Below are 25853 nucleotides of genomic sequence, written 5' to 3'. Positions count from 1 at the left end.
CCGTAAGTTTTCTCCGTGTACGTATCACGTGACCCGCTAGGCTATCCAGTGGCGAGGTGTGATGGAATTGTTTAATTCATTGGCATTGGCTTTTAAAGACAAATCATCACACTTATTCCAATTTCCAGTACACCTTTTTTAACATTAACTCCACCCAGGAGGTCGGGAGGAAAATAATTTCCCTGAGGGCCTATGTCATCATGCTGTATGAAGGGTATTTTTAAGGGAAAAATTTATGAAGTGTCTTGCAGAAATGCTTCTCTGTATTTATCAATTGAATTCAGTCTTGGGATTGGTATTTTATGACTGCTAAACCGTGTGACAACTCACCCCGCTACCCCCCTCTAATCCGTACCCCTCTGAGTTCTAATTTCGGTTCCTACCTATCAATCAGAATCATTTATATGTTTTCTGGGTAGAGCGGGGTAGAATGTTCAAGTGATTCCTGACTGACGCGCTTCTTAATAGAATAGACTTTAATTCTTTTGTGACTTTGTAAATGTGTCAGGATGCTGTTTAAATAGAAATATTATATACATAATAATTTGTTTTTTAAATGGTGTGATCATTTTTTAATTTACGTAATGAAAATCAATCGCTAATTAAAAATAAATCTACATACTGAGAAGTAACATTCTTAATGGATTTCTCTAGTGGTAGGTAATCTATCATTTTGAGTTAGAAATTCATTGCAGTCTGTTGTATCAATCACTCTAAGATAAGAGAAATTGCATAATTTAAACTCTCAATAGAGATACTGATTATCGATTCAGTGACGTAATCACTCCGAGTAGAAGTGAATCGTTCGCGAACGACTCGGCTCAGTGAGCCGGTTCGCGAACCAGTGAGCCGATGACCGTTGATTGTGTGATTGTTTAACGGTTCTCACGGCTCTCGGGTCACTACTGTGAAATCCTCAGCACGGGAGATCCCGATACCTAAAAGCAACACCCGCTATTGTTTCTCTATCCGCACAGACAGACTGAGCCACAGTAACGCATGGCGGGGAACATATAGTTTATTTATAGATGCATTCCTCGAAAAGAAGCGATGCTGATACACATCCTGATGTATGGCTGTGAAAATAAAATGAATGCTGTGGCAGTGAGATCCCTGAGGCGTACGTGTGGTAAAACCATGTTTGATCATGATTTGAAATGCGAAGATTTCCAAAAATGCAAGGCTGATTATAGCGTAATGAGTAACATTAAAAGGGACGCTTAGATGGTTTGGGTATGTAGGAAGAGAGGAAGATATACATATTATATACGCCCCAGGAAGACATGGCACTATTGTGAACCGAATTGTTTGGCGATCTCTCTGTTTAACTTTGTAGCGAAACGGCGTGATTGTTAGTCAGTCAGTCATAGTTCGCATAGCAGTGAAATCTTATACTAACAATCACTTAATCGTATTTTGGCACGCTCAGCGCACCGGCCTCGGTGGCGCAGTTGGCAGCGCGTAAGTCTCATAATCTTAAGGTCGTGAGTTCAATCCTCACCCGGGGCATTTTTTTTTTGCTTTTTTTTCATTTAAGAAAAATATCAAATTTTTATCGGTGTATATATTTACGAAGTTGTATTTTATTGTGATACTTTTTTTTTAAGTTTTCGCACCTGGCCATGCCTGTTTTTGTGCCCAATTATTCTAATTTTCATGGAACAATTATTATTCAACCGTAAATTTTGTTTTAGTAAAATTATCAAAGTTATGTAAGCACGTCATCGAGTATACTCATAAAAGCCGTTAGTAAAATTCGTTTTTCTCACATGTCTTGTATGAAAACGAAAAAATCCACTAAAACGTTAAAATGTTGGTTTGACCGAGGATTGAACCTACCTACCCAGAAACTGAAGTCGGCAACTCTGCCAAAGAAATATGAAATTGATTTTAAGAGGAAGCTACAAAAGCCAAAAATGTATATATTTTTGGTATACCTTATATTGTAGATAATAGGCATTAAAATCGCTTGACAAACGAAGTCTAGAAACGTTCGATTTCAAGCACAAAACTATTTTATATTTATTTTTTAAATAATTTTATAAGTAAGCAAAAAAGTTAATCAAATGAAACTGTCACAGATCATCTTAAATGTAATACTGCATTTTTTTAAAGATGTTTTCTTTACGCGTTCATACATTTCTATTGAAAAAAATATTTATTTTAGTAGTTTACAATTATATTTTTTATCGAGTAATTTATTTTTTTATTTCTTTTCTTCTCAAGCGAAACGATAGGAAAACCTTCAATTTATTTTTGGTATTCATAATGTACACCAATTCGTTAAATCACTTCATCTAGTGCGAATTTTTTAACTATTGTATGCGTTTATGAAATATGCATTTAATTTTTTATTCCCTTTTACAACTGGCAATACCATTTTTTTGCAAACATCTATTTGATTTTCACGTTTGTTTTCGTTAATGAATTAATGCAAATCTTGAAAGTGGAAATAAACACTCTTCCCGACATCCGATCGCGCTGAAACTCGGAAAATAGACTCGTTGTCAGTCACGTATACAGACGCGAACATACACGCATCTCTTTGAGATAACATTACAGCAGTTAATATACGAAATAAATGTAGATCCTACCGAATTGGGATTTGTTCTCAGTTGTTATCGCGGTTAACTCTAGTCTCTAGGAGGAAGGTTTGATCCCGAGTCAAATCATTGATTATTTATTTTTTTAATGTTTTGAAATACATTTTCAAAGATCACTGCAGGAGCTAGTTCCTGAGGAGAAAGATTCAACCCTCAGTCAAATCATTATTTTTGAAAGTTTTGTTAACATTTTAAAGTTCACTGCAGGAACCTGTCCCTTGGGAAGAAGGTTCAATCCTCAGTCAACCATTTATTATTAAAAAAATATATGTTTTGAAAGACATTTTGAAAATTCACTACAGGAGCCAGTCCCTGTAAACTTTACAGGGAAGTGTGTAAAGGAAGGTTCAATCATCAATCAAAACAAATGTTTTTAAAGTTTTGTAAAACCATTTCAAAGTTCGCTGCCGGATCCTGTCCCTGGGAGGAACGTTGAATACCTAGTCAATTTTTTTTAATAGGTAAATAAAATGAATTTTGAAACAAGCTGAAATTTTCACAGTGAGTCTATTATCTCCACGTCTCAAATATGACGTTGAGAACTATAACTCTTTGTGTTGTGTTAATTTACAAAAAAAATCGTTAGGCAATGTCATGCGTAATTTTTAAAAATACCTACATCTTTGCCTTCGTGCCTTCGATAGATGGAGAACACGCGCTCATTGTTTCGTTCGCATTCATACATCGAAGAAATAAGTATTTATTATAAATGTGTTAGATGAGACAATACCGTAAACTAAAGCCAACATTGTGATAAACGTATTACTAAAATCACAAATGTTTCTAGAGGGATTTCTACGTATGTAAGTTATTTATATTTAAAATTCATAAAAACGGGACTTAACCATTAAAATATGTTATTTAAAACGTTTTGAAAATTTATAAAACGTTTTTTTTTAACTATAATTAGCTGCAACCACCAGATGTTATTTTTCTGTACGATAAATTAGTAACTTTCCAAGGGATAGGTTCAGAAATATTTGTAAAAAAAATTACAGAGCGGAAAACATAAAAGTTCTGACACAATATTCCAGAGACATGACGGGTTAACCAATTGATCGTGAATTTAAAGTGAGAATTGCCACAACAATTTAAGAGGTTCATTATTAGCCAAAGACAAATCAAGGTTGCATAAACACTTAAGGCGATGCACTTCGTACTAATTTAAAATCATCTGTTTTTGGTTTGAAAATTTGGTCGCCTAGAAATGTTTCAGATGCTTTAATTAAATACTGCGAGTAGAATACATCTTAGCCTGTGAAATAATCGAGTATTTTTTTTAGATAAGTCTTTCTATAAGCCCAGAAAAAAATAATGTATAGGCCTATGAAAACTGCTTTAAAGTTCAAAATCTCCTACTTACCAACCCATTTTCGGTTATGGTTTTATTGTATAATGTGGCAAATTACGTTATTTATAAAATGATCGAAAAACATTTAAATATTTATGCCTGAACATCCATAAATAAAATAAAAGGCACCTTTTGGCCATGTTTTTTTTTCTTCCATAAATCAAAACAGGTAGATGGTGTGAAGCGGGAATTTAAGCCTTATCGCCATCTATGTAATGTGTGTTATTGATAGCGGCTCGATTCAAAATATTACACGACGTAGTGCATCGCTTTAAATCTAATCGTTCATTTTGTTTCGTTAAAAATGATCGAGTTATATAAGATATTGAAATCCGTTTAAGTTGTTCGTCTTGTTAGAACACGGTTCTCGGTGCACATTTACATTATTTGTAACATAGGATAATGCCATTATGGAAATGGACTGTATTCTCGCGCCTGTTCTGTGTGGCTTCATATTATAATATGCAAAACTTGAAAGTATATTATGATATAACATTATATTCCAGGGTATTGTATGAAGAATGTAATATATACGCGATGAAAAACGCATGGAAGATGTGTAGAAGGAGTATTTAACTCTACACAGGACGATGCTGTGTGAAGTGTCTTTTTGAGGAGAGAAAGCAGTGAACATGGGTCTCTTCACCATTGGACATTGTAAGAGTGAGAAAATCGTTCCACAGCTGTGCTGTTAAGAGGAAGCTACAAGTCAAAAATGTGTAAATTTTTGGTATACCTTAAATTGTAGGTAATAGGCATTAAAATCACTTGACAAAGGGAGTCTAGAAACGTTCGATTTCAAGCAAATAACTGGTTTTTATTTATTTTGTAAATAATTTTATAAGAAAGCAAAAAAGTTAATCAAGTGAAACTGTCACAGATAATCTTAGCTGTAATATTGTATTTTTTTAAAGTTGTTTCCTTCACGCGTTCATACATTTATATTGAAAAAATATTTTTTTTAGTAGTTTGCATTTATATTTTTTATTGAGTCAATTTTTATTTTTTTTATTTGCATTCTACTCAAGTGACACGATGGGAAAACCTTCAATTTATCCAAATCATATTTTTAGTATTCATAGTGTAGGTACACCAATTCGTTATAAAGATTAATCAAAATAGTGATTTAGCACTAAGCTTTGCCTTAAACTCAATAACAAGTCGCAGAAATGTCCTGTTCTCATGTGACGAATTATGTCAAGCGCTTTTGCACGTTTTCCGACTATGCACCGATGTCAAAGAAATCATTGAGGATAGTTCCTTGGAGCTTCTTCCATTGAAATACAGGTAGAAAAGGTACAGTATTCCCACATGACGCCTGCGGTCATTTGGATTTTGAAATTTTACAGCAATACGGTATCATTTCTACATAGTCTGTATAATGGTCGAAAATACACAAAATAATTTTCCAAGATACTTCTACATGAGAGAGGTCGTTTTTCCCATCGCAATTTCCAGCAGCATTTATCTCGGTAATGCTGGGTATCTACAGCATCAGTTCTGGAAGAGATGTCGCATTACTGCTGGTGGAAAGTAAGATTCTGAACGTTTTATTATCAATACTAGACATTCTAGCTAAAATAAGATTTTATAGCCCAGATTATTTTACGCGTGGCCGGTAATACGGGCTTTTGATTATTCCCAGGGGCAGAACTAACTAAGCACTGATTATGGCCCTAGGAAGACTTACTACGTATATTAACTGACTCGCAGAAAATGTGGATATTTTCACAGGTATTGTTTAACCTTAAGGCGAAGCTTAGTGCCAAATCACTATTTTGATTAATCTTTATAACGAATTGCTGTACATTATGAATACCAAAAAATATGCTTTATATAAATTGGAGTTTACCTATCGGTGCTTTGTTCTACTACTAAGCTTATTTAACCCTATCCCTTTCGGTCATATTTAACTGTATCATACTTCAACTACCAACAATTTTTTCATTTGTAAAGCAAATCTCCGGCAAGGCTGATGATCTTGCTTCAATTCCTGAATGCGACCGAATCCTTTCTGATTTTTCTGTTTCAAATTTATATTTGAGAACCGCAAATATTGTCTTTTTAATAAGCATTTTTATCCACTCCATCAAACTTCATAAAATCTTCGGTCGCTAATAAAGAAAAATTATTTTACATTTTCATCGTTACACTGCATCCTCTCGACTTATATGCTCTTTTTAGTGTATTATGTATTCCTCCGTAACAAGATACCACAAGGAGTGAAAACACTTTTGATTTATGACAGTAGATATCTTTTTGAAAAATGCTATAACAATGGATTTATTTTTCGTTGCTAGTCCGACGTAATAATAAATGGCGATATTTTGAACTTCATTATTTAAAGACATGCATCAAATGATCTGATACAACATAAAATAAGATAAATATCTCAACTAATTTGAAAATACTTAGAGATCGAAACATTAAAAACTGACGGTAAATATAGTAACATATAATGTGACAAATTTCATGTTGGGCGTAAAATGTAACATTTGATAGTGACGAGGTTATATGTAACTTAGCGTTCGGACGCCTTCGGCAAACTCCGGCTAGTGTTGGGATTGCGTCATTAGGGATGTGCCGTCGTGTGTCGATTGAATAATAACCAACACGTTACAAATTACAGAAAAAATGGGACACGGTTCGTAGCCAAATTTTTTAAAATCTCTTTTAAAACGTTTAAAAATGGACCAACATTTATTTCGTATATTAACTGCTGTAATGTCATTATTGCAGAGAAATGTGTATTTGTCCGCGTTTTTGTACGTGATTGCCACCAAAAGTTGATGAAATGTATAGTCTTTGCCAATGAGTCTATCTGCTGAGTTTTAGCTCGATCGGATGTCGGGAAGTGGGTTAATGTTCGTTTCCAAGATTTTTATTACTTCATTACTGAAAATTGAAGTGAAATGTTTTTAAAAACACACAACATAAAATTATGCATTTTAATACCTATTTCGTTAAAAAAGCGGATAATTTTCACTCGCCTAGCAAGCTGAAGGTGGCGAGTTTAAATCCTGGCGTGCACAAGTAAATTTTATTTGATTAATTTGTGTTATTTCAGAAATTACGTATTTAAAATTACTTATAGTATATTTGCGTCACGTTCGAAATTGGAAAATATTATCAGTATCGTTCTGGTGTAATGACGACATTCAGTATTGACACGTTGTTTGAAATGGCTTTATTTATTTATTTATTATTGGATAATTTGTATAGCGCCGCTTTTGTGAGATATCACCTCAGGGGCGCTTTACAGTTGATGCAGGTATTACAGAAAATATAAATATTACAAAAATAGAGTGAAGTTAAGTTAGGTAAAATGAAGTATAGGAACAGGTGACACGAAGATAGAAGATGGAGACTCTGCAGCAAGAATCCTAGGTGGTGAGGAAACTGTGTTTGTTGTCTGTGTTTGGTGACCAGATCTGAATAGCCAGGTACTTCCCCACCATTCTGTTCACAATATCGTTCCCCTCATTGCTACCTTCAGCCTCACAACGGACCCCAATTGGGGATGCAATAGTCTTACTGGCTCCAGACGGATGGGACTTTTGTACGGTTTCACATTTTTAAAAAATATATAAATTTTTTGTGATAATTTTTATAGTGAGTGAAAAGCATTCTGCTGTCAAGATATGAAATATATCGCCATATTTTAAGATTTGCATAAGAAAGATAAGTTCTGGAAAGCTAGGTACTTAGTTCCCAACCTTCTTCTCCCCATCTCCTTCCTTTCTTCGCTCCATTCAGAAACACAATACAAAAAATATATATTTTGTCAGTACTGCACAAGAGTCCCAACTGCTCCTAACCGTCTGGAGCCAGTGGAACTATGGCATCCCAAATGGGGGATGTTGTGAGATTGCAGGTATTGGGGAGGCGAAGGAGATGGAAAAGACAAAGGTGGGAACGTAGGCAACTATTCAGATCTGGTTACCAAACACGGCTAGAGCCATTTCAAGTAACCTTTTTTTAATTCTTTTTCACCAGGGCGATACGGAGAGTATCTAGCACTTAGAAAAATGCCGCAAATATTGGTACTATGTATTAAATTTAATTATTTAATATTGTGAAACAACACAAATACATAAAATAAAATTTACTTGCGCACGCCGGGATGATTTGTATTTGATCACACAACCTCCGGATTTGTATTCAAAAGTTCCCACCATGGAGGCCCTATTATTCTGTGTTCACATAAAAAAAACCATTTGTGTTCCGTAAATTATACCGTAGGTGTAGACTTATTTTAAGGACTTAAATAAATCTTGCTTATAAAGTAATATATGTAAATTATATTAAATCCTCGCTGTGTAATACTCAATCCATTACAAAGTTAACAAGATTACTTTGGCATCGCGCGGTGTAAAAAAAAGCATTTTTTTCAACTTTTATAATGTTGGCAACCCTCTCAACGGCCTGTACCACACATAACCCTTTCAGACCCATCCGGCGAGTAATAAAACTAATTAACTAGTAACCCCTTTGTCCTGGCGGCCGGACTCTAATGGTTTATTGTTCCGGAAGCCTGCGCTGTTAAAGTGTTTACAATGTCATCGTTTTGGAAACATCTTTTTATTGGAAAAACCGACATCCGTAATTTGTTAATTATTATCTGTTTGTATAAAATCCTTAGCTATGACAACAAGTTATAATTTACAATCATAATCTATTTCATGTATTTTCATTTTGATAAATCGTATTTGCACTTCGCTTGAGATCAAAAGATTCTCTCAGTAATAGACATTTTTATATTGATACAGGAGGCAATGAGGCAAATAAAATCCCTGAGGGCGTATGTCCTGCTATGTGGAGGGAATTTTTAAATAGAGGAACTACTGGGAAGGAAAAATTTATGAGGGTTGGGTAGGAATCTAAGGATCAGTATGTTCAAGAGTGACGTGTAAATATATCCCTCCCACTGCGGCGGCGCAAGGCGGTGGGTCGAGAAACCAGTTGGCACCCCTGCTAACTCACTAAACGTAGCAAGCAAGGTATTGGTTATTCAATAAATGGTTCCAGGGGAGGCAGTACCCAAACCTGCCTCCCAAATTGACAGCCACGGCGAATGATCTATGATGACTATTCAGGATCGAAACGTGGCGTCAAATACCTTTAAATTTGTTTAGTGACCAAATTTGAATGGCGAGGTTCCCTCATTATATTTCTGAACCTTAGAACTTTCCAGATAGTGCCATAATTCTGCTGGAACTAATAATTATACAGTATCATTAAAAAAAAAACACAGAGTAAATAATGGTACAACTGCGTCCTACTGAAAGATTTGATCCACTTGATGCTACGATGTGTATCTTGGGTGCTCCCATTAACGTCAGAATAGACTTAGCCTAACATGAAATCCAGGTATCATTTCAACGAGCTAGAGAATAACCACGTGACAGCTGCATTTTGGAACCAGAAGAGTTCCAGCATGTCTTGAATGAACGATGACATCATTCGTACATTGACAGCCGGCGTGCGAACATTCAAATAACGAGACCTTCCACAGAAAAGTAAAGTTCGCTAAAGAAAGGCAACGGTTTGTAGCGCAGCCATTGTTGGACTTTTCTACACAGACTCTGAGTGCGTGCTTCTAGTGAGTGGGCGTTCACTCAGCATACACGTGTTTGTTCTCTAGTAAATTAAAACTCATTTGTAAAAGTGATGACAAAATATTCGATTTTGGAAACTAGCGGAACTTTTTCGCGAGATTTGTAAATTGCAATAACGTTTATTACTGCTGCTTTGTAAGCAGATTCTATTTTCGAAGTCTTAATAGTGACGATAACGTGCGAGTTGCTTGTAACTTTCGAATTCATTTATTGACCACTGTCATTGAAAGAGTGACTCGCAATATGGTTTGTTCCCCTCACCCTTATCTGCTTTCCTACTGTTTCTTATGTCCCCGGGCGTTCCCAATTGCTTCTTTCATCCACTTTAGCGACATTCGCTCATATCCAAACAAATTCATTCAAATCGTGTTAATTTATTGTATATTAATTTCTGGGCTTAAATATATAAAATCTGAGGGCTGTGAAACTTTTCTGTTTTTCATGATTCTAGAATAAAAACATTTTAATAATAATTGTGTTCTGCAATAAAATTTAATGTGTCATATTAGGGCACTTGCGTTGCGGGCATAAACATCCATTACGGTATATGGAGGTAGTATACTGTATATATTTTATCTCAAATTCCGGTAGGTTGTTTTTTCAGGAAGAGAAACATTTCTTATTAAAACAACAATCAAACGAAAAACATGTCATGTCTCTGTTTGTGATAAACAGTGTATTAACTTCTGCCCTTTTTAACTTGGAAAACCTTTTCCCCTAAATCAACAAAAGCGACATAACGTCCTTCATGACCCCTAACGTCCTTCACTACACGTCAAGTTATGTAACGCAATATTACTACTGCTACACGTATCCTCGCGTAGGACGAATGACAGTGTTATAAATAAATAAATATTTAATTAACCAATGTAATTGGTTCTTTTTTTTCTAGATATATTTTAGAGAAAGCTTAAAAAAATATATTACAAAAATATAAACATGTTGAATGGGAAATCATGTGAGTTTTTCTAGCAATAATTAGTCGCCTGTAATATCAATACAAATTGAAAATATCTCCCGAGTAAAAATACATGCCGCCGAATGGAATTGAACCCCGCACCTTCTGATGTCCGGTCACACGCTCTGGATCACTGAGCCACGTCAGCTTATTTCCAACCCGCCAAATAATTCAGTATGTACTAGTTCTTCAATCAACAATTACTGTTTATTATATTTTTTCCACCTGTAAAGTGACGTTTTGTAAAAATATTACCCAAAGAGCGGCTAAATAGTTTGAAAAATTAGAGATTGTAATTTTTAGTTAATACATCAAAACATACTCCAAATCGGGATGCCATAGGCTAATGGCTACATATATAGGGTTTTCCAATAAGAGGTGTTATTTTGAATAGCCCGTTATTTCGGTATATGTTATATTTAAAGCTGTCATTTTTTAATATTTGACAAGTAGAAACTACGTCATTAATAAAAATGGAACGATACACGCTTCAACAACGCATTAAAATGATTAAAATTCACTATTATTAATTATTAGAATTCCATCGAAAAATCATCTTGAGTGATGAGGCCCATTCCACCTTGGTGGCTTCGTCAACAAGCAAATTTGTCGCATCTGGGGCTCGGAAAACCCAAGAGTTATTGTTAAAAAGCCTTTCTATCCTCAACGTGTGACGGTTTGGTGCGGTTTATGGTCCGGCGGAGTCATTGAACATTACTTTTTAGAAAATGAGGCTGGAATAACAGCTACGGTGAATGAATCGCTATTGAGAGATGATTAATGATTTTGTATGGTCGAAAGTGAATGGTATTGATCTGAACAACGTTCACTTTCAACAAAACGGCGCTACGCGCCACAAAAGCAACAAAACCATTGATCTTTTATGATTGAATATCAAAATAACACCACTTATTGGAAAACCCTGTAGTTGAGATCGTCGTGCCGGAGTTTAACACAATTAAAATTTGAGTAAATTTATAAACTTTCAACCACTTTGCAATTAATATTCCGAGCACGGTTGCGCTGGCAATAGCCAAACCGATGTTGACACTAAATAAATAGGAAATCGTTTTTCTCGATGGCAACTGGCAGATCTGTCTGTGGATTAACATTCTTAAACGTCACACTGCAGTGTTGAAATACGACTAAATTGACAGTGTCGAATTAAAATACAAACTTTAATATGTATTGGCAGGCGATATATATTTTTTTGTAACCGGGTAACTAGGGCATTTCAACACACACTTATAAAGTGATATGAAGTCATGAAAAGTTAACATCAAACTAGATTAATGTGTTACTTTAGGTTCAGTTTACATGCATTTTTCAGCATTTTTAATGACTTCATATCACGTTTCAAGCGTGTTGAAGTGCCAACCAATTTTTGACACTAAAAACTAAGGTAACTAATTGATGAAGTATTTAGCCATAAATTGTTATTTTTGAACAACGTTCGTTTCCCAAGCCCAAACTAATGCACCGTCATCTGCCCAAACGGATTTAATTGACCGCGTAAATGACTTCTTTCAATTCTTAAAGCTTCGTTTATTCACGCCCGTTCATTAATTTTGCACAAAAAACGTATATATTGACAGTTAATCGAAGTTACCTGGTACTAGGGAGGCCACGCTAAAATCTGAATATGGGCCGTGTCATGTCTGTTGAACATGCTTGCAAATATCGCTAACTGACGATATACGACAGATTTAGTCAATATCGTATTGATATCGTATAGATAGACCGTGATAGATAACCCTGTTTTACCCTTTTTTATACTATTGATGTCAGAGATCACATTATCATAGATTGACTAAGTTTCATTATAATTACTGTTTGTTCCCACGTTAGATTCTCTTTTGAATGTGATCAAAAGATAACTATGTCAATCTATATATTGACTTGAAACCATTCTATTTTAGAGGAGAATTCCAACATCCCGAATGTATCTAAATCAATATCAAATATTTGATATGAAATGAAATTTCAAGTTGTGTAAACGAAATCATATCATTATTAATCGCTTTATGCTCGCCCAAGGCGCTTTATGTTCATCAATTATTAATTAGGAGTAAATCTTTGTTAACAATACTAAATTCCTCGAAATGAAATTAATACTGATATTTAGACAGATACTCAAAAGATGTGTTGTTTCGCAGAATTTGAACAATTCATCACGTTCAAAGTTAAAATTCAGATTCCGTAAAAGTTCTATTCAAGTTCAAGATATTAACTTAATTCAGTTAGCGATATTTGCGAGCACTGTCAACGATTGATAAGTAATTTTCGGACCGACGATAGTCAAAATTTTAGGCAGCCTTCATAGTATTAGGTTAAATTTCAATATACACATCGTTTATAGTAATGTTATTCGTTATGCAAAGTTAAATATTAACGAATGGAGTTGAACTAACGAAGCTCTTAGAATTGAATCTGTTCTGCCAATGACACTACATTATCGATATTTTACTATTAATTAATGATGTTTTTCATTTAACAAGTTGTTAATATAGAACTAATTCCTAATTAACTCCATTTTTACTGTCAAAAAGTAAATGCGACTGCCATTGCATATATGGGTTAGCATTTAAATTCAACCTTGCCAGTTTTTTTTAAATATTTTTAAGTAACTCTATGTCTGTAACGGTAACCGGATAAATCATCACAATGCTAATTCATCACATCTATCAAAAGTAACTGATACCTCAAGTGTTGCTAAGGCATGTTGATTTCTTGTTTTTTGCGTTACTAATATCAGTCAGACCGTGCTTGAAAAATCGGTTTAAAATCATGTTACGCCTGTCGATCCAATATTATAAAGTTTCCGATTTCACTGCGCAATTTTCGACCTTCCGGATAATATATAATGTTAGTATCGCCCTGTCAACAGTGAATTCCAAGGTATAAACGCTCAGCGTATAATTCATCGCTTGTGATCATTCAATCCGTTTTATATTCGTTGGTTTTGATCAGAAATCCTTTTATCTCAACAGTAATATGTGCTCTAATCTATTAAATGAACACAAATGTATTTATCTTAATATGACCTTAAAAACAGGAGATTTCTTCATTTAACTTTTAATTCTGAAATATGGAATAAATCGTAGGTTTGGATTGTAAAACGGATAGCTCCTAAATATAGGCAATTTTACTAGCACGTTAATTGAAATGAAGTATAAAACGCACTAGATAACTTACTAACTAAACGTAATCCTCGCAGGGGAAGTGAGTAAAGTTAGACCTATATAACTCTGTCTTGGCGAGCACTCCTCGCATCATTCACATTCATACATACTCATCTGTTATTCTGACTCTTGACTCACCAAATTCTTTTTAAGGTCCACAATATAAATTCTACGATTGAATCTAATCTATACTACAAAGCTAATTATAATACGATTATCTATACTGCAATGCTAATTAATATATACTACAATGCTACGCTAATCTATACTACAAATTGCATAAATATCGAAAAAGTAGTTTTATCGATTTTCAAGTTTTAATTTCTAATTTCTGCTTGCTAAATAGCTTATAATGCATATTTTAACAACTGGCTACCACGGAAAGTCGACTAAATTAAGCACAGACTATCATTTAAACCAGAAGTTCCCAAAGTGGTCTATATGGAGCCCCAGGGGTCAATATCGGCTTGCTGGGGGTCTATGTCAGCGAAAAAAAAATTTGGGGGTCCACGAGATTCAAATGGGGGTACAAACGAGTGGACCCCCATTTACCTCAACTAAATATTTAGGAGTTCTGTAAATGACAGAATACACCTAACACAAATAACACAGTTTACGTAATACTAATAATAGACAGAAATTAATTATTAGATATTCTTATGTTTATATATCGTAAAGTTGTTTATTGAGCTATATAAATAGAGTCTACGTTCCTTTTCTCGTCAGAATTAATATATTGAACCAAAACATTGCCGCGAATTTTCCTAGTTCCCCAACTTGTTTTTGAAAAACGTTCAGGGTAATAATGACGTTCAACATTTAGATGTACTTCACACAGACCTCAAAACTAAGTTTGAGGACATTTTGACTGTGGAAATGGAATGTTGAAGAATCGGATATCATATGACAAGAAGAACTGATCGGAATAAGCGCTAACAAAGAACTTAAGGGGCAGTTTTGTCGGGCCATCTACAGAAAGAAATTCCCTTTGCTTATCCTGCTCCATTTTCATTTGGTGTAATACCTCACAAGGGCGGCCCTGTCTGCACAATGTAAAAACAGAGAAATTATATCGCCACCTGGTTGTAGGGCAGACAAGGGAAGGGAATCTTTTTACGAAAAAAATAAATGATTATCACATTGGACGTTAATAGTTTTAGGAAAATTCAATATTCGGCAGGCAGGGGGTCTACGGAAAAAAAAATATTTGGCAAGTGGTCTACAGGGCAAAAAAGTTTGGGAACCTCTGATTTAAACGGTCAGCATAGTATTAAGGTTTTCGTCAGCTCTAAAATTTTTTCTGCCGGAAAATATAGTCGATTTGACAGCCTCTTGTATTCAGTAAGTACAGCAAGAATGATCAGCAAATAATTTCGGGTTAGATAGCTGTAAAATTATATACAATTTAATACGTTTGCAGAAATCTATGTAAATAAAAATATAAATGTTTGTTTGCTTAAAATCTTAAATATCCAATTGTTTTTTTTTTGTTATGTTTTTTTAAAGATAGACAAACATTCCCGGTGTTACCAATAATTTAAAAATCTCCTACTACCACCACAGTAAGCGTAAAATGTTGCTGGTATTGCGATAGAGGACTTTAACCGAGGAATTGAACACACTACGCTTGGGTGGGACCCAAACGCAATGTCAACTCAGGCACCGATGTGTCCTTCACCGATTGCTTTGAAAATTTGGCACAATGTTGCATTCAAATACTTGTATGTTTTTAAATACCTGTATTATATACATGTCACCTTTGAAAGGTAAAAAAGAAGTTTTTTTTCAGTGCCACGCGTTGGACAAAAATCCTTTTTTTTTAAATCAGCGCTATCTTTTGGACGTAAAAGCAACACGTTTTATTGTTTTTCTATCTGCACAAACAGACTAGACTTAAATTTAAAAAAAATAAATAAAAAATCGCTCTCTATATATTCAACCAATATAATAGCCCTTTTTTTAGTCTCTCTGCATTACGGTACAATTTACCACACGTAGGCCTCAGAGATTTCCTAAGTGTTTTTGTGTTAAATTCGGAGAATACTTTAAGCTACCTAAACCTGCATTTTTGATATCGTTAGTCAATTCGTGGTTTTTGCGTTATCAATATCGGTTTGGCCATCAACAGTGCGACCGTGTTCAGCTTAAAATCTTTGGTAGTTACGATTATCGATCCAATATTGTAAATCCCTACTGCATATAGTAAACTTTTATCTTTCCTAGACCATATCCATGCCTCATTACCATTCATCGCTGGACTGAAGAATAAATTACTACTCAGATTAATAAATTCGTTTTTTAAATATCAAAAATAATCTAATGATCCAATATATGGCTCCTAGACAAACATGCTACAGTTTCCAACCAACTGTAAATATGGTTAATTTGTTCCTCAAATGCACAACCTCATCATTAACTATGCACAAAACAATAAATGAATTCATTCAATTTAATGAAGTGGTTTTAAAAATTTCACAAACAGATGAAACCGCACGGTCCGTGTGAATTCGTGCAAAGTAACTTTTAGTTTATAGTTCCACTCGGCGTCGGTAGTTGGCGCCAGTCACTTCCGTTATAACGCAGGCTAACGGATATTAATGGCTGACCTGATTAATATTGATGTGGAAGCAGTTATTCATCACAAAAGATCAATGGGAACAAATGTATGTGCAATATCTCAATGACTTGCATAGTATTGCGAAAGTAATAGATAAGATGTACGATTTGAAACAAATCAGTGTTTTGAATTTTAATTTGAAGAATCATATTTGTCATTTTAATGGGAGCCCCCACAAAACCACTGTGGAAGTTTCATGTTGCAGGAGTCGTGGTTCTCCAGGATACTTATTCGGTGCTGCAGGGTCATTGATTCGGAGTAATGAAAGAAATTTTAATAATTTATTAATCAGAAGGTTACGAATAACATTTTAGGGCGAAAGTGATTTGAATGGATAACAACGTGTTGGTTATACGACTCTCAAGAACAGAATGGCGCTCTGGTCGCCGGCGTGTCCGCTGGGACCCTCGGTGACTCGAGCGGCCGGTGTTGTCATTTCATAACGGGTGACCATCTTCTGAATAATTAGCAATATATTGGGGTGCTTTACTAGATCACGACACCACGTACATAAAAAAACCATTATACGTATAGCCAAGATGATCGACTGTCTTTAAATAAGGTTAAACGTAACGTACGTTGTAATCTACACGTTCATAGATGGCTTTAATTTAAGTATTTTATGAAAATTCTTGCGTCACAAAAATATTAACCCGGCGTGAGTGAATTCGGGTATGTCATACCAGAGAAGTTTTTAAAAGCAGATAATTTCATGTTATTGTTCCCATATAAATCCCGTTGTCACAGTAGCTGGTGGTAAGGTAGTGATCTTAACGTCGCGCCGGCGGCGATAGGGAGAGATATACGCGTGCAAAGGTGGCTGGGTTACGTCACATCCGACCTCGTAGACAGTGTTACATTTTTATAGTAATCTAAGAACTATTTTTAGATTTTTTTTTATAATTTATAAGAAGATACTATAGTTATTTTGATTAACCAAAGATGTTGTAACTCTGTAAGAATTTTATACAAAAAAACGTTAAACTACTTTGAAGGATTGGTTATCATCGCCAGTTTAAATGGGTTTTTCGCTAAATGATTCAGCGGCTCTCCAATCCGCAGAATCCAAGGTTGCGTCATTACTCTCAGTGTGAAATAACGAGAATTTGGATAATTCTAATTTAGTTTTTTATTTTAACAAAACTCACTTATAATAATTTTATGAACAAATAAATCGCGTACGCTAGAGGAGGTTTAGGGCTAACCCGACGGCTAGACTGCTGGAGACAGAATAATATTATTTGCCGCGCGAGGTACCGCGCGCAGGTTTAAAATGATACCAGCCTCACAAGAATGTGGGTAAAAATAATGTTGTAGTTATTTTCGGGAGATGTAAACTCCCTATAATTTATCCTACACTACCAAAACTTGTACTTATTCAAAAAAAATACAGACAATTAGTTATTTCAATAAAAAAGTTTTTCAATCTCAAACGTACTATTTAATTTACTCATATTGTTAAACGGATACTAAATGCTTAATACTTTAGTATCGAAATTTCGTTATCAAGTTTTCGGGTATCTCATACCCGCTTAGCAATTTCTTAACTCATTCACGACGGGGTTAAATGAATTATTTGTTTGCGCCCGTATTAACTCAATATGAACATAAATAAAGGAGTTTTGTCCGGATATAAACTCAATTCTTTCAAGAAAGGAATACAAATATAGGTAATATTGGATTGTAGACTCTAATTTTAGTAAATAGTTTTTTATTCGTAATGTAGAAATTTTTGTTTTTCTTTAAACAACAAAAACTCATATTTCGTTATAACATTCTAATTCCAAGTCATTTCGTGTTTTTACCATTATTTCATTGTCATCTGATACATTTATTTATATTTCAATACTATTGATAGTTTGTTCATCTTACGTATTGTTTATAACATACAATATTTTAATACTTTTATTTTATTGTTTTTTTTTTGTATTCTATTTAATTTAATCCTCCCTTATTTATTTATTTATTAATTCATTTTTTTCACCCATTTTATGTTGCTTTTTAGGGGTACATACACAGAAGTGAGCAAAAATAATCGCTTCTATAATTTTTATGTTATCTAGTTACTGATGTTTATAATATGCTAGGTCATGATTTTCTGGCGTGGCAGCCATTTCGCCCTTCAAGAAAACGATAAACTAACGTAGGTATTATTAATTAAATATACAAAGGTGATGTGAAAATGAAATGCAGATAATCAAGGCGATTTTTTGATATTGCTGTCGACAGGCGAAATGGTTATCACAGATAAACATAATAATCTAGCAGTGAAGGAATAATTTTTTCCTTTAGAATAAACTCAAAAAATTATATGGAGTTATTCTCGTTTTATAAAAATATCTCTTTTTGTATGATATAACAATTGTCTAAAATATTGACATGTTCATAAAAAGCAATATATATAACACGGTGACTCATAGTACTAAATTGGTGAATCTACGTCACATAGACAACCCAAAAAAAAACTTTTTTACAGATCAATTTAGTTTTTTTTAGGGTTAAAAAACATTTCAAAATACAAACAGCTGATAGCAAACCCCTAGCAACAAACTGATTTTGTCCAAATTTGACCTAAAATAATTCAAATTAAATTATCTCAAAACAAACCTCAAATCAAAAACTTTGAACCACGAAATCGACTCAACATGTGATGTAGATTCACCGATTTCCCGTATATACTATGAGATTTCATACACCCTGTATTACTTGATGTTAGCTAGGCTGGGTCGATTTAAAAATAAATTGTCTAATAGCAACCAAAATATATTTGTATTTTGACGAGGCTCATTTTTTGCATTGAATACTCACAAATCAGTAATTTCGAGACATAAGACAAAATAATGTAAAATAACTTTTGTACTTAATTAATGCATGTTATAAGAAATTCGATTTTTAGAGCTAAAATAATTATACAACTTGACAAATTTAACCTAATTTCTGACGATTATACAAAGAAATATAAAATAAACTTCATCTCAGAACGCGTTTTTTGGTTCCTAATCAACAATTTGAAGTGCAAAATCAGCCCACCCTAATGTATAAATACACGAAGAAAAATTACTGATATTGAATATTCCTAATTTATTAAGACTCTCTTCAAATTATTCGTAATCCGGTAAAAACGGGAATGCAGGCCCTTAACGAATGAATTGATAGGATTCCTAATAATCTTTCAATACAATACAAGCGTATTATCAGGATGTTGGAACACGTGTTCATAAAAATCCTGATATTTCATCATATTGTCATTGTATATTATCCAGCCAAATCAAGTATGCTGATATTTTAGGAATTTACTACAAGTTTATAGGCCTGCAATCCCATTTTTAACCGGCTTACCGATAATTTGAACAGATTTCTAAACGAAACATGAAACAGAACCAGACACAGAATACCAAAAGATAATGGTAACAACTAGGAAATGAACCCAGCATTTCTCGTCTTACCGGAACTTAGTGTCTTAACTACTCAACCACTGGGACAAGAGATCCTGGATTCGATTCCTAGTTGTGGCCGTTATTTTTTCTGTGTCTTGTTCTGTTTCATGTTTCGCTTAGATTTATTAGTATTATCTTCTTCTTCGATGATATGTTACAATTTAAAAAGTTGTTTCTGAAGATTTTTTAATAAATTAGCAATACCAATTTTCCTCTTTCTGGATACATCATAATAACAGTGCGATCTGTTTGTTTCTTAATTATTTTATTTTTTTGCAATTATTATGCTTATTCTGTGTGTGTACCCGAATATATTTTAATTTAATATTTCATTTCTTCGCTTATCCTCTCCAAACATTCCCCGAGCTTATACAATGTTGAGCTACTAACTTCTTCCAACATATCCCGCATTTACTAATAATTGTAAAATTATAATCATTATAGGTACTAATTATTACTCTACTGAATGTTGTTGTTGTTGTATTTTTATAATTTGTTTGTCAATGTTTGTTTTCTAGAGATTATCGCAGATCTGTCGCTTAAATATTATAATTGGTTTCTCTTCTTCTTGCTCTGATGTCTTTCCGTTCGTAATTTAATTTTCAAAATTCAAAATAAACTATTTTTTTTGAAACCAAAAAAAAGAAAACGAAAAACCGTTATACAAAAGAAAAGGAAAACGCAAAGAATCATCACACAATAAAAGTAAATACAAATACAAAAATGTCACACAAAAGAAATCAGATAAAAGTTTAAATTTTTTGTTCGTGTGGAACAAGTAGCGTTTTTTAACAAAGTTATTGTATATTTTTTATGACTTATTTACGACTCATATTTCATCAGAAATTTTGAGCTTGTCTGCAAAGTGGGATGGTTCCTACATAGATTACAACGTGCGTGTAAAAAGACTATAAATCTGGCTCCATTAGAGCCACTCCTCGATGCGTTTATTAAAAAAACGTCGTAGCATGTTGTTTGTATTTTTGTTAGCTGTATGTGTGACTGAAATCCTTCTACTAACAGGTAGAAATGTGGAAAAAAAATTTAAAAATTGTTAATTTTTTTCGGTTCGTGGGAATTTTTTGTAGATTTTTAAAAAAATTCTTTTTTTCTGTGTTCACCCCCTCTGTTCCCACACGAACCCTCTCCTCTTCCATTTGATGTTTTTTTGTAGAAAATTCAGATGTTTTTGTTCTACTTTCCACAGTTGGGCATGGAGAACGACGAGGTATATTAAGATTGGATTCATTTATCTCATTTTTCCCGAACTCGCCGCCAAATTCTGTCATCGCTCGAAAAAATAATTATATCTGAATTATGTCTATTAAATAGTAGAGACTCTTTGTAAAGTGGAGTTACTTTGGGACTGCTGGACTAATCTTTAAAATTGTAAAATTATATTTCATGATTTTTATGACAAGATGTTTTATGAAAAGATTTTCACGACAATATTTTCATGATAATATTTTCATGACAAGATTTTAATGACAATATTTTCTTGACAATAAATAACGACAAGATTTTCAATACGATAATTTAACGTCAATATTTTCATGACAATATTTTCATGATATATTTTTTTGACAATTATATAACGACAAAATTTTCATGACTATAATTTGACGACAAGATTTTCATGACAACATTTTCATCACATGATTTTCATGACAATATTTTCATGACAAGATTTTCCACGACAAAATTTTCATGACAATAATTTAACGACAAGATTTTCATGTCAAGATTTTCACGAAAAATTTTTCATGACAAGATTTATATGACAATATTTTCATCACACGATTTTCATGACAATAATTACTTTTTATTCATTAAATTATGCATATAATATACCTTTTAATTAGCTCTTACAATGATAATTCATTTAAGTATTCCACTAAACCAAACGAAAATTATTTTTATTTTTCGTTTAAAGTGACAATAAATTGCTTCAAACTGTTTTACTGAAAAACATAATTTTTCATATTTTGACACAAGATAACAGATTAATAAATTTTAAAAACTTACTGACATTTAAAATTACAATTGATTTACAAAACCAACTGAATGTCGTATAACAGAGTCTCATATAAATTAGTTTTTTCATAAAACCTCCACTTTACAGCGAGTTCCTAAGTAAACGAATATTTCTTTAAAATATCATTATTATTATAATTCTGTAGGCTGGAACAGTATCCATAAAATGGTAAACACAAAAATTTTACCTGAGTAAAAAGAATATATCTAATTATGTTCAGAATGACGACAGAATTTAGCTTCGGCAAGTTTTACTAAAAGAAGTTTTCGTTGACTGTTTTTATTTTCTTTCTGATTGATTCGATTTTGTTTTGCATAATATACTAACTATATATCAACACGCAATATATTTTTTATAATAACAATACTAGATTGGTTTTCTCTACAGATCAGAGGAATAAGTATTAAGCACAAATCATAAATCGTGTTTTAAATATACTTATAAAAAATCGTGAAAGAAAGCTGAGAATCTGGTAAAAAGAAAAACTTCACAACAGTAAACATGTTCACTTTCTTACAAATTAATCTGCGCTTAGCTTATATCGAAAAGCACTGCTCTTTATTGAATATTCAGGTGCAAGTTAAAATTAAAGCAATCAGCTTTGTTTGTGTAAAACAACAAATATTATATAATCAGTAAGAATCTGGAGATTTTCTCGCTATCTTACGCTAGTTGGAATCTGCTGCAAAAACTGCAAAAATTCAACAAGATTTACCGACTCTAAGCTTTATTTCTATGCTGATTTAAATGTGATATTAATTAAAAACTACTAACTTTCAGCTTTTAGAAGAATTTTATTACGTTATTTCATATGTATTGATAAGAAATTTATTTAATGATGCACACAATTTGAAATTTTGATATTTTAGGACAAAAAAACAAACACAACTTGAGCAAAATAAAATTGCTTATACCCTGAAATCAAGATACGTTTTAGGTCTTGGCTGCCTTAAAAACATCATTAAAAGTGTTGTAAAGGTTGAATTAATAAACAAAATGTGTATGATATATTAAAACTATATTTATATAAATGTGTTTTTTTGGTGTGACGCCATGTTTTGAAATGAAAATCGCAATTATTACACGATACAAATTTCCACAATACAGTGTTGTGTTCCACAATATTTATACAAAAGTGTAAAGAAAATACATAAATATTTCTGGAATTATTAATTAAAACAGAAAATTTTATATTATTAAAAACTAACAACAATCTCACACAACGCAATAATCTGAAACATTTAAACAAAGCTTATTTTTACTAAACATGTTTTTAAACTGTCTTTACATTAGAATCAATTTTTACCCCATTGTAGTTATGAATATCTCACAATCTTTTGAAAACAAGACCACATTCAAAATATATACATTTTGCACAAAACAAGTTATATTTAAGCCAGGTTTAAATCCCATTTTAAAACCAAATGTATTGCAATGTGATTTGTCTCAAAGCAATACGGATTTGAAGCAGCCGGCTGAAAAAGATCTGTGCTAAATTTTCAAACCTTTTCCGGGAGCGGAAATCTATATTTGTTTTCTGCTTCAGAGTTTTCCAGAAGTGCAAACCAGAAAATACAAAGGAGTTATTTGTTCTGTAATCGGTTGGATTTATTCAATAGGAACATTTAAGCTCCCATTTAAGGACTACATAAGAGTACACTTTATATTTTTCAATGAAATTCTGACTATTTTTAGAAAATATTAGTGGCAGATAATTAAAAATTATCAAAATCAGTATTATTTATTTGTTGTTTTTTTTTAAATAATTTTCCTCAGGGCTTATGCAATATTTAGGGATGATGGACGATGTTTTGAGAAGGAAAAATATATGAGGAATTAGTAGTAATCTGAGAGTCGGTGTGTTCAGGAGTGAATGAAACCATCCATTCCTCTGCGGTATAAGGCGTTGGGACGAGAAAGTCCGGTTGTAGAGTTCAAAAGGTCTCCCTCAACCTGTGTCTCGCGATCCACAGCCACAGTCGGTGGTGAAATGCAACTACCGCCAAGACCTGCACAAATCTCACCTCATGATCCAGGATACCCCTCTTAAGTCACTAAACGTAGAAAACCACTTGGGATAGGACAGAGGGAACCAACACCTAAATCCAAATTGAATACCATTTAGTAAACTCCCGCCTCCCAAATTGAAATGTTATATTTGTTTAGCTATGGTTGATCTAAGTTTTATATTCAGTGGTAAAGTGTTTGACTGGGGAAGCAAAGAAATGTCACTAATGCGCTGGAGTCATCGAGTATCACTGGCACCAAGTACGTCAGTGTCCTTGGTGCTCCATGCAGCGCAGAACCACGATGAGTGGAGAAGTCTTGTCCACCATGGAAATCGGAGTCGATCTCACGATCCTTAGCAAAAGAAACTGACACGATTAGATAAATAGATAGATATATGATAGATTGAGTGAAATTACTAAAGTATGTGGATAAGCTTGCATATTTGAGAAGAATGTTTACAAGAGACCGAAAAGGATATTGGATGAAGGGTGATTTAAATGATAAAAGTGATCAATTGAGTTTTGGTAACAACCTTGATTTGTGGCATTGAACTGACGATACTAAGAACAAAATAGGCTTGCAGAAGATATTAGATCCCTAAGGCTATGTGAGATAAAACCATGCGTGAGCAATGAGAAGATTTTTAAATATTTGTTATTCATTAATATAAAGTTTTATTACATAAATTTTTCGACATCTGTCTCACTAGGGTACACCTGTGTCGAGATTAGTGGTAAACTGTTTACAAGGTTTAGGAAGTTATTACAAGAATCGATACCCATTAGAGTTTATAACGTTAATGCGAATGGTAGCAGAAGTCGGGTACGCCGACGGGGAAGATATGTATACTTGAGTCGGGCCATGCCAAGAGTCAGAATAATATAAGAGTATGTATGAGACGATGTATAAATGTGAATGAGGCAAGGAGTGTGTGCCAAGACTGAGTTGTTTGGCGATCCGTTCTCTCTGCCTAACCCTGCGGAGAAAAGGCTTGGTGGTTAGTTAGTTAGTTAGTTATCCGTAATATGTATCCATGAAATATCTGGTGAGCGGTTTTACTGGGCGGGGTTAGTTCGTCGTAGGGAATGATTTTAAGTAAAGATAAATGATAAATGATTTAATCTTTAAAAAATATCATGTAAGTATATATATATATATGTTTGAATTGTGGTAGTGGAGAGATGTAAGTGCGCATTGATTAAGTAACTAGTAATGTTTTTCTTAAATGACAGTAGGGAGTCGTCAGGAAAATATCGAGAATTGAGTTGGGACAGAGATTATTGAATGTTTGGAAGTTTATGAGTTTGCTGCAGTATTTATTTTGTTGTGAAATGTGGTTTGCCCTTGTAACTAGAGAGGATGAATAGAGTTAGGAGAATATTTAACCTTCAAGTATATGGAAAAATAAATCGGAGACACCCCAGAAAGACATTACACACTTAGAAATATTATCGTTTTAATAAATTAAATGGGGAGAGTCTCATAAAAAAACAGAAAATAAAATCATTTTAACAAAAATTTAACACAGATCTTTTTCGCTGTTAACTCTTAGAATTAGGAAATTTTTGATTTAACACACAAAAAAATCATACACGTTTCTAACACATACTTTACATGGAAGAAAAACGTTTAAATATCAATGATTTATCAATGGATTGATAACCCTGTGTAAAAAAACAAACAAGTTATGTACAAGTAACACATTTTCAACACCATGTATTAATTATTCTTTTTTAATATTGAGATGGATTGTTTGAAATTGACATTTTCCATTTCTAGTCGATTAATTGTAATATCTCTCCTAACTATGCCGCTGTCAACATAGCAGGTAAGATTTTCCCAAAACACCAAAGGTTTTTACATTACTGTTTATTTATCTATTAGGGGTAGAATGTGAGAAAAAATATTGAATTTATGTATCTAAAACTATTAATATTTACAGTGGTGGTAATATGCCTGGAATGTATCTAAAGAAATGTTTGCACAGTGTACATTATTACAAAAATATAAACATTTTAATTTGTGATATTTTGATGTACCCG

The 25853-nt window shown here is 33.3% G+C and overlaps 1 protein-coding gene and 1 non-coding gene across 2 annotated transcripts in view; both read left to right on the top strand.

Annotated features, from left to right (window-relative positions):
• Positions 1-25853, top strand: part of sei (potassium voltage-gated channel seizure) — a 298364-nt gene that overhangs the window by 176924 nt on the left and 95587 nt on the right. The gene's annotated exons all lie outside the window — the stretch shown is intronic.
• Positions 1437-1509, top strand: TRNAM-CAU (transfer RNA methionine (anticodon CAU)). Its single transcript has one exon. It is a non-coding gene; the product is annotated as a tRNA-Met (tRNA).

This window comes from Hesperophylax consimilis, chromosome 26 (assembly GCF_061612785.1).
Source record: "Hesperophylax consimilis isolate HC1 chromosome 26, BYU_Hcon_1.0, whole genome shotgun sequence".
NCBI classification, from domain to species: domain Eukaryota; kingdom Metazoa; phylum Arthropoda; class Insecta; order Trichoptera; family Limnephilidae; genus Hesperophylax; species Hesperophylax consimilis.
This window is presented reverse-complemented; position numbering and strand designations above follow the sequence as displayed.